Source organism: Eucalyptus grandis, chromosome 8 (genome assembly GCF_016545825.1).
Source record: "Eucalyptus grandis isolate ANBG69807.140 chromosome 8, ASM1654582v1, whole genome shotgun sequence".
Lineage (NCBI taxonomy): Eukaryota > Viridiplantae > Streptophyta > Magnoliopsida > Myrtales > Myrtaceae > Eucalyptus > Eucalyptus grandis.
The window spans coordinates 51,868,366-51,883,638 of NC_052619.1; the positions used below are offsets into that span (position 1 = coordinate 51,868,366).

At 39.9% G+C, this 15,273-nt stretch overlaps 1 pseudogene; it reads left to right on the forward strand.

Annotated features, from left to right (window-relative positions):
• Positions 1-9,326: 9,326 nt before the first annotated feature.
• On the forward strand, positions 9,327-14,313 carry LOC104414922 (annotated as a pseudogene).
• The last annotated feature ends 960 nt before the right edge of the window (positions 14,314-15,273 follow it).

Consider the following 15,273-nt stretch of genomic DNA (forward strand, 5'->3'; position numbering starts at 1 on the left):
ACGGTTGGCCTTAGCCAAAATATAATAATTTCATTTACAAATATCCCACCAATTTCAATAGCCCATTACATATTTTTGGTGATGTAAACCGACGCCCGGTTATTTTTCCATTAATAACCAAAATCAAATAATTTAGAAATAAATATTAAATTCACAATTAATTCAATTCAGTACAATAATGCTCAAATAAATAAATAGACTACACCACGATAATTAGCATAAAATTCTGGTCATCGACTATCCCGGTCAAAATTTCCGGAAAATAATAAATAATAAATTTATTCCGAAAATTAAGTATAATAATATTATATTATAATAATATAATATAATAAATAATAATATAAATTCGAAATAATTATTTGATATAAATTAATTAATTAAGGCTTAAACAAGATTACTTTAATCCAAACATTTACTTAGCCTTAATTAATTATCCACTAAACTAATCACATCCCTTAATCCACATAACATTTAAATAAACTAATCTAATCACCTAAATCTACTTAGTATAATCTAAACACTCCTTAAACGTGATTAACCTACTAAGCGGGGATTAGTGAGTTAAACTTACCTGATTAGCGATTTGAGCGGCTCAAATCAATGAGGATGCCGAGGGGATCGATTCACTCCAAAGCGGACCTAACTTCTGAGGTTAGGAAGCCGGTCAAAATCGGCCAAATAGCCACTGTCATACCCATTTTTCTCCTCTCTATTTGCTACTGGTTGGGGTCGAAAATGAGCAGATCCGGGGCAGGTTAGGGTCGGGAATGGGCGGAGGAGCTGAACCGAACCTAAGCGGGGCTTCACGGTGGCCTGAGGTGGGCTGAACGGCTCCGTTGGAGCTCCACTAGATCTGAAACGGTCTCTAGAATAGAGGGCTAGGCAAGAGGGCAGCCAAGGCGCGCAGCCAGCAGCGGCACATGAGGATGGCAGCATGACGGCGAACGGCGGAGGGCGAAGGTGCAAGACGGCGGTCCAGTAGCTAGTTGGCTACTTCGGCGTCCTCAGATCTGCTGGGTCTTCAAGCAAGAACCAGAGATGGAGGAGAGAGGCGGAGGCATGCAAAGCAATGGCGAGCAACGACGGCCATCAGCTGGGACGAACGGTGACGATGGCGGCGTGCGACTTCAGATGGAGCTTCTCTGGTTCGCTGGTCTACTAGGTTTCAAAGAAGAATAAGAAGATGGAGAATGAAGGAGAGAGCATTGACGGGAGAGAAGAAGGAGAGAGAAGGAAGAAGGGACCACTTCTTTTCTTTTTGTCTTTCTTTAATCCAACAAACATGGCCCACCATAACATCACTTGCTGATGTCATACTCCACTATCTCCAATCTCCCACAACCTTAGTCCAATGGTTGCAATTTCATTTTCCGTCGTGGCATAAAATCTTGTACACTTAATTCAATCAATTCTCAATCAATTCCATCCAATTGAAGCTCAATTAAATTAACCCTTGTGTCCTCAACCTTCTTATGACTTTTCCCCATCAAATTATCCAACTTGCTTCCCAAAGATTCGATCAAAAAAGGCCTTTTGACAATCTCGAACAAAAACGGCCTTACTTTGCTTTTCAGCCAAAAATCTCGGTTGTAGAAAAATCTTATGAGGATGAGTCGATGTTTCTAAAATGAATTGTGACTTGACGGAACTCTTATTTTTGAATTCGGGTTCGATTTCATAGTTAATTTCAATTTGGCGCGAATTTAGTGCGTCCTAATCTACCGGGTAGCTTTTAGGAATTTTCGTACATTTGACATGTGGTTGATTATTCTCAAGCCACGAAGTACATCTTCGACACATTAGTGACTCTCAGTTGTCATAGAAATCTTAAGGTTTCAAATACAGACACAGGGTAACAAAACAACAGAAGAATCGGTCTAGTATCGATCGACAAGAATTGTGCAATTAGGTGGAATCACCCACACTTAATCACATACCTTTGTTGAGTCAACCTATCTCCAATTTATAATCGATCTTACTATGTCATAATGATCTCTTGCAAATTTGCATGGTCGAGCAGTCGTTTCCTAATTGAATTCTCAAGTCTAATGCGTTAAAATTCTTTAACGGCTTCACCCGATAAACTAGTTATCCCATGAGTGATCAGTTCAAGGAAAAGAACTATAAATGCGTCAATGAAATGCCCAACTATTTCGATCGAAATCAGAACCTGGATTTCAGGATGTCACAACAGGTTTTACAAAAATTCTTTGAAAATGATTTCTGTAAAACGTTTTTGTAGGTCTTTGTTTGATTCTTTCTTTTACTTTTGGAAAATCAATTAGAGAAATAGTTCCTGGAGTCATTCCCAAACCAGATTTGTTGAAATAAGATCTTTGTACTAAAACAATATTTTCCAAATTCTCAAATCCTATTGAAAACCTTTTTGCAATATTTGAGATGTCTTCTTTTAAAAAGGTATTTTCTTTTGAAAGAGAATCTGCATTTTCATTCAAATTGGCAAAATTTTTGTCTAGATTTTCAAATTTTTCTTTCTAAGAAATTTCTTGTTGCTTAAGTGTAGAATTCTTCTTCTTCGGTTTGAAAATCCTTTTAATAGAGGTTTTGAGACTGAGACAAAGTTCATCTATATATTTCGAGACTTTAGCAAGAATTTTTAAATTACTAATCTCGATTTCGTTGTTTGAGTCTGAGTCTGAATCTGTTTCAGAGTCTAAGTCTAATTATGAATTTGCCATTATATATATGTTTTGGCATATTTTTCATCACTTTCTTCACATTTAGTATCATACTAAGTCTTTGCTTTGAAAGCCTTGATGTATTTCTCAGTTCTTCCCTTCTTTTTCTTCAACAGAGGACGGTTGGATTTTATGTGTCCATTTTCTTGCATTCAAAACAGATTACATATTTGTTGGCTTCACCATCCTCAGTTGATTTGTTTTGAAACTTTTGAATGCTTTGCTTATTCCAATTGAATCTTCTTCCCTTTCTATTCAACTTTCTGAATTTCCTTATCATGAGTGCTAATTCTTCATCGTTCATATGATCTTCTGAATCTGTATTAGAATCATCGTGAGATTTTAAAGCAATTGACTTCTTACCTTAAGATATTCTTCCTCATTGATTTGTTCCGCTTCATATGATTGAAGTGTGCCAACTAGTTCGTCTAAAAAAAGCGACATGATCTTCTGAGTTTCCCTTATTGAAGTTTTCACATGATTCTAGTCTTTGGAGAGTTCACGCAGCAATTTGTTAACCTTCATTGGTCTTGAGATTAGTTGTCCATGATATGCTAGAACGTTTACAATTTCTGTGAAACGACTGAACATGTCAGTGATAGATTCTCCTGGCTTTATCTTGAAGGCTCCATACTATCCGAGCATAATATTGATTTTTGTTTCTTTAACTCGATTAGTTCCTTCATAGATAACATGTAACCTATCCTAGACTTCTTTGGCTGTTTCACAAAATGAAATTATGTTATACTCAGTAGGAGATAAAGCACGGTATAAAGGGTAGATCGCTTTAGCATCAAGAGCTTGTCTCTTGGTTATTTCTCCTTGAGCCATTTTGCCATCATCTACAACTTCTTTTCTTTTTTCTGAGGTTGATGTTGTTGGAGAAAACTTCCTTATCAGTTTTGAAGTTAACAAAACGTTTTCATTAGTCTAGTTTGAAAACTTGCAGACTCTATCGTCAAAGTCTAAAGACCTCCAGACTCAAGATTTAAAATCTACCATCACTGATAGTTTCTAGAACGCCGAAGAAAATATTTATCCGATGAAAAAGACTTATCCAAATGAAAGTATATATTTAAGGATTTGGTTTGTACAATTGAAGAAGATCTCACAACTGGAGATAACATCTTGAGATCAATTATTCTTATTGAAATCAATTTGAATAATTAGATCTGTTGATTGACAAAGTATACTTGGAATGTTCTACTTACGAAAACCTAGATCCTGATTGTATGGGTGAGCAGGATTGGTGGGCTATCATTACATTCCTTAAATAACTCAAGATCTTCCTAATTGATTTTGTCCAACGGGTATATTGGAAGAACTCCTTTGGAAGGTGCCAATGGTTATAATGGTATGGAGGAGTATATAAGGAGAACGCTCAAGTTATTTGAGTGTGTGTGTGTGTGAAAGAAAAATTCAAAAGTCTGAAGTTCTTAGTTCTTTGTTGTTTCAATTTGTCGAGCTTAAACTGTACTAAAAAAAGAGATTAAATACTTGTGAGATCTTGAGAAAGTGTAGTAGAGTCTCTACACTGTGGAATCAAGGACGTGGGACTGTAAAATCTCTTTTGGTTCTTAGTGGCATCTAGCCAGTGGGCTGTCAGTGCGGGAGAATGGACATAAGCTTGGTCTAAGTCAAACCACTATAAACCTTGTATTTCAATTCTCTTTCCCTAAACTCCTTATTTTATTTCATAGTCTTATATAACTGTTTACGGTCTTTTACATCTTCAATCTATTGTTTTCATAAAAGTCGAATTAAGTTGTTAAGTTTTGCAAAAACTTCTTTAAGACATATTCACCCCCCCTCTAGGTGTTCATATTAGCATTATCAAATGTAGCTTTAGGAATGATCCATTTTTCTACTACATCCCATTCCTGGGGATCTTTCGATCTCAAGAATGTCTTCATCTTGTTTTTCCACACATTGTATTCATTTCCATCAAAGTAAGGAGGTCTGGTGTTGCTCTAGCCTTCAACCAAACTTGGAGCCAAAATACTAGCTATAGATCTTTAACTCAGAAGTAAAAACACTTCAATAAAATGAGCACACAGGCTCTGATACCAATCGATAAGACTAGTAAGGACACCTAAAGGGGGTGAATAGGTGTTAAAAGAAATTTTGCAATACTTAATGAATCAAATCGACTTTAGAAGATAATAGACTAAAGATGTAAGCGACTATAAGTAGTTATATAAAGTTACGAATTAAAGTAAGGAGTTCAGGGAAAGAGAATAGAAACACAAGGTTTATAGTGGTTCGGCTTAAATCAAACCTACATCCACTCTCTCGCACTGACAGCCCAATGGCTGAGTTTCACTATTAACCAAAAGAGATTTTACAATTTCACGCCATTGACTCCATAGTGTAGAAACTCTACTGCACTTACTCAATGTCTCACAGATGTTTGATCTCTCTTTTGAGTACAAGTTTAGCTCAACAATTGAAATAGCAAAGAACTGAGAGCTTCAGACTTTGAATTTTTTCTTTCACGCACATACTCAAATAACTTGAGAGTCTTCCTTATATACTCATCCATGCCTCTACAACCGTTGGCACTTTCTAAACGAGTTCTTTCAATCTATCCGTTGAACATAATCAATTAAGGAGATCTCAAGTCGTTTAAGGAATGTGATGATATCTCACCAATCATGTTCACCCATACAATCAGGATCTAGGTTTCTATAAGTAGAACTTTCCAAGTATACTTCACATTTCAAAAGATCTGATTATCCAAATCGATTCCAATAAGAATAATTGATTACAAGGTGCTATCTCCAACCGTAAGATCTTCCACAAACCGTACAAACCGTACAAACCGAATCCTTAAAAATAAATTCACATCTGGATAAGTCTTCTCTCGTCGGTCTGGAATCTATTAGTGAGGTCAAACTTTGAGAATAAAGTCTAACAGTCTTCAGACTTTGACAGATGAGTCTTGAGTTCTTCAAACTATAACACTTGAGTCTGCAAGTCTTCATACTAGAGTTTTGGAAAGGTTTTGTCAGTTTCAAAATAATAAGGAGTCTTCTCTAACAGCCATAAGATTTGAAAGGTGGCCTACCTCGAATTTGAAAACCGAATCTCTAACCTTCTCAATTAAAGTCCATTCATTGAGCACCTTCTATGCAACTAAAGACTTCCAACTCAGCGCATCTACGACCTTGTTTGCCTTTCTTGGGTAATACAAAATATCACAATCATAGTCCTTCAAGAGTTCCATCTAGCGATATTGTCTCATGTTCAACTCTTAGATACTTGAGACTTTGATGGTCAGTGAAGATATGGAATCTTTCTCCACACAAATAATGTCTCTAAATATTCAGAGTGAAAATTATAGCTACGAGTTCTAAGTCATGCGTTGGGTAATTCATCTCATGAGGTCTCAACTGATGGGACGTGTATACAACAACTCTACTATGCTGCATTAGCATGCAACCCAGTCCTCTAAACGATGCATCATTGTAGATCTCGTATCCTCCAAGACCGGATGGTATGGTCAACACAAGTGCAGTAGTTAGCTTTTCCTTAAGCTCTTGGACTTGTCTGTCTAGACAAATTTCTCTTCCTTCTTCAATAGTCGAGTCAAAGGCAAAGCTAATGCTGAAAATCCCTTCACAAACCATCTATAATACCTTGCTAAACCCATAAAGCTTCTGATCTTTGTCATGGTAATTGGTCTTGGCCAGTTGATTGCTACTTCTATCTTGGTCGGGTCTATAGAGATTCCTTCACTTGAAATCACGTGACCTAAGAAAGCAACACGAGTCAATCAAAACTCGCACTTGCTGAAGTTAGCATACAACTCATGAGTCTTTAGAGTATGCAATACTAATCTCAGATGACTCTCTTGCTCCTCAACACTTCTTGAATACACTAGGATATCATCGATGAACACGATCACGAATTGATCTAGATATTCCTTGAACACTCGGTTCATCAAATCCCATAATAATAGTTGGAGCATTTGTCAATCCAAATGGCATTACAGTAAACTCATAATGGTCATATCGAGTACGAAACGCTGACTTTGGTATATCCTCCTTTCTGATCCTCAGTTGGTGATATCCCGTCCTCAAGTCAATTTTAGAAAATATCAACGCTCCTTACAGCTGGTCAAACAAGTCATCGATCCTCAATAGTGGATATTTGTTCTTGATTGTCACCTGATTGAGTTATCAATAGTCGATGCACAGGCACAATGATCCATCTTTCTTCTTCATGAACAAAACTTGTGCTCCTCAAAATGATGCACTAGGATGTATGAATCATTTATCCAGCTATTCTTGCATCTGCACCTTTAGTTCTTTCAACTCTAACAAAGCCATCCGGTAAGAAGCCTTAGAGATTGGCTCTGTCCCGAGGGCTAACTCAATCACAAACTCAATTTCCCTTTTTGGCGGCAGACCTAGTAGTTCTTTCGAAAATACATCTGGGAATTCTTGAACCATTGCGATGTTTTCTATCTTCAGCTCCTCAACTATCGTATCCACGACAGTCACCAGGTAACCTTGACAACCCTCGTCTAACAAACAAGTTGCCTCAAGCGACGAGATTAATGAAATCAAGGGTCCTCATTGACTCTTAATAAACTCGAAGCTCTCACCCTCTATCGGGTTAAACAAAATCACCTTGCGATAACAGTCTATCTTAGCTCATTGCTTAGTGAACCAGTCCATGCCAATTATCACATCAAAATCATACATGGCTAGGACTATCAAGTCTATCTTCCGCTCTCGCTCACCAATCGCTAACATGCAACTAGGACAACCCACTGTAGCTAACACATTATCCTTTAATGATATCGATATACTAATCACTGACTCCAACAACTCAGGAATCATTTCTACCAACTTAACATACTGCTTAGCTATAAATGAATGAGTAGCTTCAGGGTCAAATAAAGCATAAGCAGCGTGGTCGTTCAACGAGACAGTACTTGTAATCACATTAGGCGCATCCTCCGCCTGTCCTCTAGTGATAGCGTATGTCCTTCCTTGAGCTGGAGGTTGGATCAGTCCACCTTGCTGTGCATTCGGTGGCAAAAGTCCTCGATTCTGACCCATCAATGGCGGTGGCAGCAAATGCGGTCCCATCTGTCTCTTGGGACAACTCCTAGCCATGTGACCCTGTTGGCCACACACAAAACAAACGCCCATCCTAGAAGGGCATGGGGTTAATCCATGTCGTCCTCCGCAAGAATGACACACTTTATTCTGGATTGATGTTGACTTTCCTATCCCACCCTTCCTGTTGGGCAAAACAGGATATGTCACGCCTTGATCCTCAGGTACACACCAATCCCTCATCTTGGTCGATTATTAGCAACGTCTCAAGACACATCACCAACCCTTTCTTTTAGTATGCAGATAAAAAATTATCAGACAATAAAATAATGGGATAGAAAAATAGAGCTATATTTTTCCCAACTGAAAAACCATAACCATACTTTTATACAAGCAAATCCCATAGTATATATTACAATACTATTAACAAGTTAGACCTATTACATATCAGATCACAACTTAGAGTTTGCAAAACAGGGTGAGGTCTCAATTCTCATCTGAGTCATACTTCGGATCATCCTCGGGATCCTCCTCAAACTCCTCCTCCGATTCCTTATCAGGGTCCTCCTCTTCAAGTTCTTCCTCCTCGGGTTCCTCTTCCTCAGGTTCCTCCTCTGGGTTCTCTCCTGGGTACACCTCTTCTTGCTCAATCTCTCATTATTCCACACTCCAACTGGAGTCTACTACTGATTGCTTGGGAGAGTCGACGTCACTCTCGAGCTTAGGGTCTTTAATATCGGTCACCGCTCCGTCCTTGGGATCTGTGGTCCCTTCTCCGAATTTTGCTTTCAAGACGAACAGAGGCACATCACCCTTTGGTACCAGACCCTCTCTTTGCCCATCATGGTAGTGACGATACCACAATCGATACTCATGGGGTCTCAAGCCGTCATTACCCATATCAACCCAGACGGTTGATTTTATCAGAACATACTCTAGACCTTCTGGGTGGGGGTGTACCGGGAAGTGGTACCCTATCTCAGTGATCTCCTTGGGTATACCAAAATGCATAGGAGGACGAGGAGGTAGAGGTGCTGCCATCTAAGAACATGAAATGTTGTCTCACAACCAGGATGAGACCACATCTCAACAAGTTCTATTCCCTAAGACCCGATTAGGAAGCCACTACACCTTAGGGTTGCCTAAGCACAACACGAGTCAGAGGACTTACCTTGGTCTCAGTTCCTTCCTGTAAGTCAGTATATATATCAAATATACACGATCACATCACATCACCCAATCAGATCAAATCATCGATGAGATTGGGATACTCAACCTTTCCTGATCCTGAGCCTATGTTTGCATGTTGTAAAGGATGGATTGCTTTGGTCATATCTATTTTCCACAGTTTTTCATTTGGTTTCTTTATATCAATGGCATCCACTCATGATCGCATATCAGAATTTTTATGGAGAACAATTTCGGGGTTGATGGTTCTGATTTATTATTTGATTTTTACATTTGGCATATAACCTATGGTTCTTGAGTTCATGCACTCTATTTACTTTCCAATTGGGAAGTTACATATGCGAGCCACTCAGAGAATTTACTTTGCCTCATGGTAGTGGAGATTTTGTATGAATATGAGACTGTTTCACAGGTTGATGCACGAGTGAAGATGTCTCCAAAAGTTTCCCATGGGTGGACTGTCAAGTATGATGTTGCTGATGAAGCAGTGGTGAAGTTTGCCGAGGTGAATTGGGATATACTAGAGTGGTTTGCAAAGTCTGTCAATTCAGGGAAGTCTCTGGCATCAGTTGAAAACCCACTCTCTGGTATGTGACAACTTGTTGTGTAACAAAGCTGACGCTGTTTACTTTCTGCATTCTGCTATTGCCAAGGAAATGGAGAAGGCTAGTGGGGATTTTGTTTTCTGTTTCTTCATCTCGACTTGAGTTCTGCCATAAAGATTAGACGAAGTAAAATCTCTCCCGATCGATGCTTGTATTCTATTTATGATGACTTAGTAATGCACTTAGGATGAACTTATACTGAGTTTTTTTTTTCGTCTACTTCCATGTGAAGAGAGGATGAATTCACGCTCAACTCACTATTAATGCAAATATGACCCACAACTTCAAGGCCTCTTCATTCAGCATTCTTACTCGAAAGCTTTCAAAACTTTAGATTTTTGAGGTGGGTGCAAATTCAGTTTTGCTTGTCATGAGGTTGAGTTGCTTAGCAACCGCACATTTAGAAGATTTTCATCACTAGATTTAGAAAATTATCCACCAAGTTTTGTCGTGTTAGCAGAGCAATGAGTAGGCAGAGAAAAGTCAGCATCTTGCACTAATCCTAAGTTCAACGCTTGGAACTCGCTATCCGCTGAGGGACTCTCCCAAAACAGGAAACATCAATGAGAACAGGCACAAAAGTTCCGTGTTTCACAATCACATCAAGCAATAGAAAACACAGTGAAGAGATGCCGCCTTTAAAGTACAAAATAAATGCCTCAGCCATGCGTAGTATGACATTGAAATAATTGTCGAGGGGCAAGAAATCATCAAGGAGCAAGCAAGTTGCTGTGGAATCCCAAAAATGTACTGCCACATAAGAGATTATAATATCACTAGCATGATCATGCCAATAGGACGCGACATTAATACAGTTGGCCAATGACTCTCATGCATAAAGAGACGAGAAGAAAAAAACAAAAAACTTCAAGGGTTCAACTTCATGAGGAATATTCCTGTCATTGAAGTTCAAGTCAACGCCTCCAAGGAGCTGTGCAACTTCATGAGGAATATTCCTGTCATTGATATTCAAGTCAATGCCTCCAAGGTCTATTCAAGACAAGCCAAAGCAAAGTCGTAACCAAGCAGCAATGCGTCACTCCAATTTGCAGGAAGAGATGAATCTTCCTTTCATTCATGGTGAAGTCAATGCCTTGCAAGGGGCTGGGCACGGCAATATAGAACTCAGAGCCAGATCATTCGTCACGACATCAGAACCTTAGGCACAGGTTCCTCTGACAAAGTCAACATCGTCTCAAATTGTCCTCTCTTTTGTACAAGGTTTCTTCAAGGCAAGCCAAAGCAAAGTCGTAACCAAGCAGCAAGAGATTAATGTTCATTTCATTGATATTGTAGTCAATGCCTCGCAAGGAGCTGTGCATGGTAATATAGAACTCAGAGCCAGGTCACTCATTACGGCATCAGAACCTCAGGCACATACTCCTCTGAGAGACTCAACATTGTCTCAATTTGTCCTCTCTTTTGTACAAGGTTTCTTCAAGGCAAGACAAAGCAAAGTCGTAATCAAGCAGCAACGTGTCACTTCAATATGTTGAAAGAGAGTACAAGATCTTCATCGGGCAATCAAGAAAGCTCCTTAATGGAACTTTAGAAGTAAACAAGCGGAGGATCTAGGAATTTTGTCCAAGCGCAAGAAAACTCCCAGGAAAGTTGGTGATAGAAGCTGCTATAACCTTACCTTATCCGCTGCTGGATTATTTTCCCCACCTTTCATACAGGCATAGCTGCTCACTTTCATCCCAATCCAGGCTGTTCATGGGCAGAAATTTTAGAATTCAAATCTAGGTTCCATCAAACCATTAGAAGTTCTTCTCAGCTGATTTGCTGTGCAAAGAATTGTCTGTTTTTAAGCTTCTCCAGACTGGCAAAAATGAAGGTCAAGAACAGTGCTGAAGGTCAAAGCGGCATTCATCTGGATATTCCTCAACTTCAGGACAAAAATGAAATCATCCTTTCACCCACCACAATCTTTGAGCCGCGAACTAGTGCTGGTAGGAGAGATGGAAGCAGTGGAAACTCTGTTTCCCCCACGTTACACTCTGTTCCTGCCCCGGAGAAAAAGCTGACTCTGTTTGCTCTCCGCCTTGCGATTCTTGAAAAAGCTGCCACTGGCGTGGGAGCCCTTGGTTTCATCTGGGCAACGGTTGTACTCCTGGGGGGCTTTGCCATTACATTAGACAAAACAGACTTCTGGTTCATCACCATCATTTTATTAATTGAAGGAGCTCGAATATTCAGCAGGAGTCATGAACTGGAATGGCAACACCAGTCCACTTCGTCAATAGCTCATGCCGGAATTAGCAGCTTCCGAAAGCTCAGATCAAGCTCTAGAGCTCTAGTTGAATCCGTGAAGGATATGTTGAGTCCCGTAAGCTCTGGTACAAGGAAGCAAAGTCAACACAGAACGGGAGTTTCCGAAATTACAGATGCAACAAACGTAAGAGAGCAGAAATTGCATCGGAAGCCAACCCGGAAATGGACGTCTTCAGAAGTTCCTATTCTACCTTATGGAGGGTGGCTTTTTCTCTCGAGAAATATCAGCTAGATTTTCTATTTGCTACAGCTCTTATCTGCAATAGCCTGTGTCGTGCTCTCATTGATGAAGCTCATCAAGCACAATTATGGTGAGGTAGCTAAAGGAGGCACAGACAGTAGGAACCAGAAAACTGCTCTGATTATCTTTTATGCCTTGGCTTTGGCAGAAGCTCTGGTCTTCCTGACAGAGAAAGTTTACTGGCAGTGGAAGGTAGTCATCTGTAAGCTTCTTGAAGGGGTGAACCAGGAATGCAATCTGGGGGCTTTAGGTATGATCTCAACTCAGAGATTTTTCTATGACTCCTACGCGAGATGTATTAATGGGAGCATTTTTGATGGCCTGGGAATGGATATGGTGACCTTTGCAATGGATCTCATATGTTCAAACTCGCCAGATGAGCAGCTCATAGGAGCCAGGATTCTTCACCGGTTTTCTTTCACAAAAATGTTTTCAGATGACACGCTTCAGAAGATTGGTACAACTCTGCCAGTTATAGAGAGACTCGTGGAGATCTTGAACTGGGAAGACCCACAAGAGGAAGAAATCAGGCTATCAGCTGCAAAAATAGTTTCCAAATTAGCTGGGAAAAAGCAAAACTCCCTTCGGGTCACTGGAATACCCGGGGCAATGGAATCAATATCATCTCTTCTACAGACAAACAGAAGCCCCAGTTCCACAGCAGACGAAATTGGTGAAAAGAAAATCTTTGACCATGAAGCCTATGGATACTGGACTTTCAATAATTTGGGGCTACTCATTCTGAAGGAACTAGCCCGTGATCACGATAACTGTGGAAAAATTGGAAAAACAAGGGGCCTTCTTTCCAAAATCATAGATTTCACTCATGCTGATGAAACAATATTGAAGGACTCAACTGTCGCCACATTGCAGGTTTTGACTGTTGAGAGATCCCTAAAGGTTATTAAGATGCTGGCAAGCACAGCGGGTACCACAGGGAAAATTCTCCGGAGAGAGATCTCAGGGAGAGTCTTCACCGTAAGCAACATAAGAGATATTCTACGATATGGAGAGAAACGACCAAAGCTGCAGAAACGAGGGATTGGGATCCTTACCAGTTTGGCACAGGATGACGATGCGACGGACCGAATAGGAGGGACCGGTGGAGTTCTGAAAGAACTGTTAAAGATTTTCTTCCAAGAAGGAGTGCCAAAAGATCAAAAGGACGTGAGAATTGTGGCCGGAGAAGCCCTGGCAAAGCTGGCTTTTGGGAGCAAGAGCAACTGTCATCGAATCTTGAAGTTAAATGTAGTGGAGAGGCTCGTAGAAGCATTGGAGATTCCGCTTCTTCATGTCAATGCTGGAAGAATTTTGAGGAATCTGTGCACTTACAGTGGCCCAGAGTCCTTCAACCAGCTAAAGGGAGTAACAGCAGCGGCACCAACAGTAAGTGCAATATTTTGAAAAAACTGAACCTAAGCCGACATCTCCAAAACTGGAAAAGGCAGTTATGTACAAGTTTAAGATATCTCAGAGAGAATGATATTAATTATGCCTACCTAACCAAATTTCCTCAACTCAGGTGCTCAAGGCAATCTTGTCAGGAGAAGGCAAACTGCAAGAGGTGATGGTTGGTTTAGCGGCACATGCTTTCAAGTTCATGACAGCGGGAGAATCAACTGCCGTCTTCGAGAGCGCAGGGTTCAAAGAAACCAAATTAGCTTGCGCTTTGGTCGAGATCCTGAGGAGCTATAGGTATCCAGATATAAAGGTGCCAAGAATGAGAAGGTTTGCTATTGAGCTGGCAATCTGGATGATGAGAGACAAATTGAAGAATGTCCAGATCTTCAGGGATCTGGGCATGGAGGAGGAGCTTGAAGGAGTTTTGGATACGACATCAGAGCTAGAGAGCTTCAATATTTTCTCTGGCAGCATCGGACTTCGCAGACACAGCACGACCATTCACTCACTTGTTGAGACCGCACTTATGCTGCTGAAGGATAGGTTTGATCAACCGATAGGTCACTGAGCAAGCGAAGTTGCCAAATTATCCGACAAATGGGAAACATGAAGGTATGCTAGACTACACATTTCATTCTCTAATTCCAGAAGCAAAGAAATGAAGGTAATTGCTTCTTTAGCAACTCTGCCTGGCTTAAGTCTGATGTCTGAAAGTTATCACCTTCCTTGTTTGTTTGCACGCGGAATTTGTGCGATTTACAGCTCACCCCATGTACTACTTCCAAAACATATGCAAGATGTGTACATACACTTATAAGAAAATTGTGGACCACATGATGCTATTAACTAATGATTTAATAAATAGTTAATGTTAAAAAAGTTCCGACTCTAATGAAAGGATACAATCTTCATTGAGAAGTTACCGTTCTTCCGAAGATATGCGACTCTCATTGGAAATTAAAAAGGCGCTTTGATGGAAAGTACTTATTGATAACATGTATAAATAAGGATGTTTCCAAGAACAAGTGTTTTTGTTTTTCCTTTGTCTAGAATAGAAATAGAACAAAAACATATTTGATAAATTTTTTGTTCTCGGAATAGATTTGAATAGAAACAATAAACCAAAATTGCTTCCTTGTTTCCGGGAACAACTCAAGAAACAAGCATTTTCTCTTCTTCTTCTTTTTTTTTCTCTTTCTCACTTCTTCCCCTTAGCTGGTCACAGGCCTCAACGATGGTCAGTGACTGGCTAGACAAGACCCGGCGACCTCACTGAAGCCTTGCTAGCCCCCGACAAGGTCACCCTGAGCTCGTTGACCACAGGCAAGGCCCCCTTGAGCCTTACCTAGCCAACAACAAGGCTTGACCTTGGCTAGCCATTGCAAGGTCGGCCTTGCCCACCCAGGTGACGCCAAGCTCGCGGTGGTCAGGCGAGGTCACCTCAATTAGCCAATCCTTGACCTCGCCTAGCTAGGGCGAGGCTCCCGAGGTCGACGACCTTGCTGCCCTCGTCCGGCGAATGACCAGCTAGAGAAAGGAGAAGAAAAATAAAATAAAAAAAAAAATAAGAGGAAAAAAAGAAAGAAAGATGTAATAAATTTATTAATAAATTAAAAGAAATTTTAAGTTAAAAAAATATTTGGGTCGTACCAAACACATTTTTATTTCAAGAATATAAATTTTGTTTAGTTTCTAAATGCCTTAAAATACTTAGAAACTGATCTAAGAACAAAAATAGAAAAGAAAATGTTTCTAAATAAAAATTGTTCCTGGGAATAGAAACATTATCATTATGC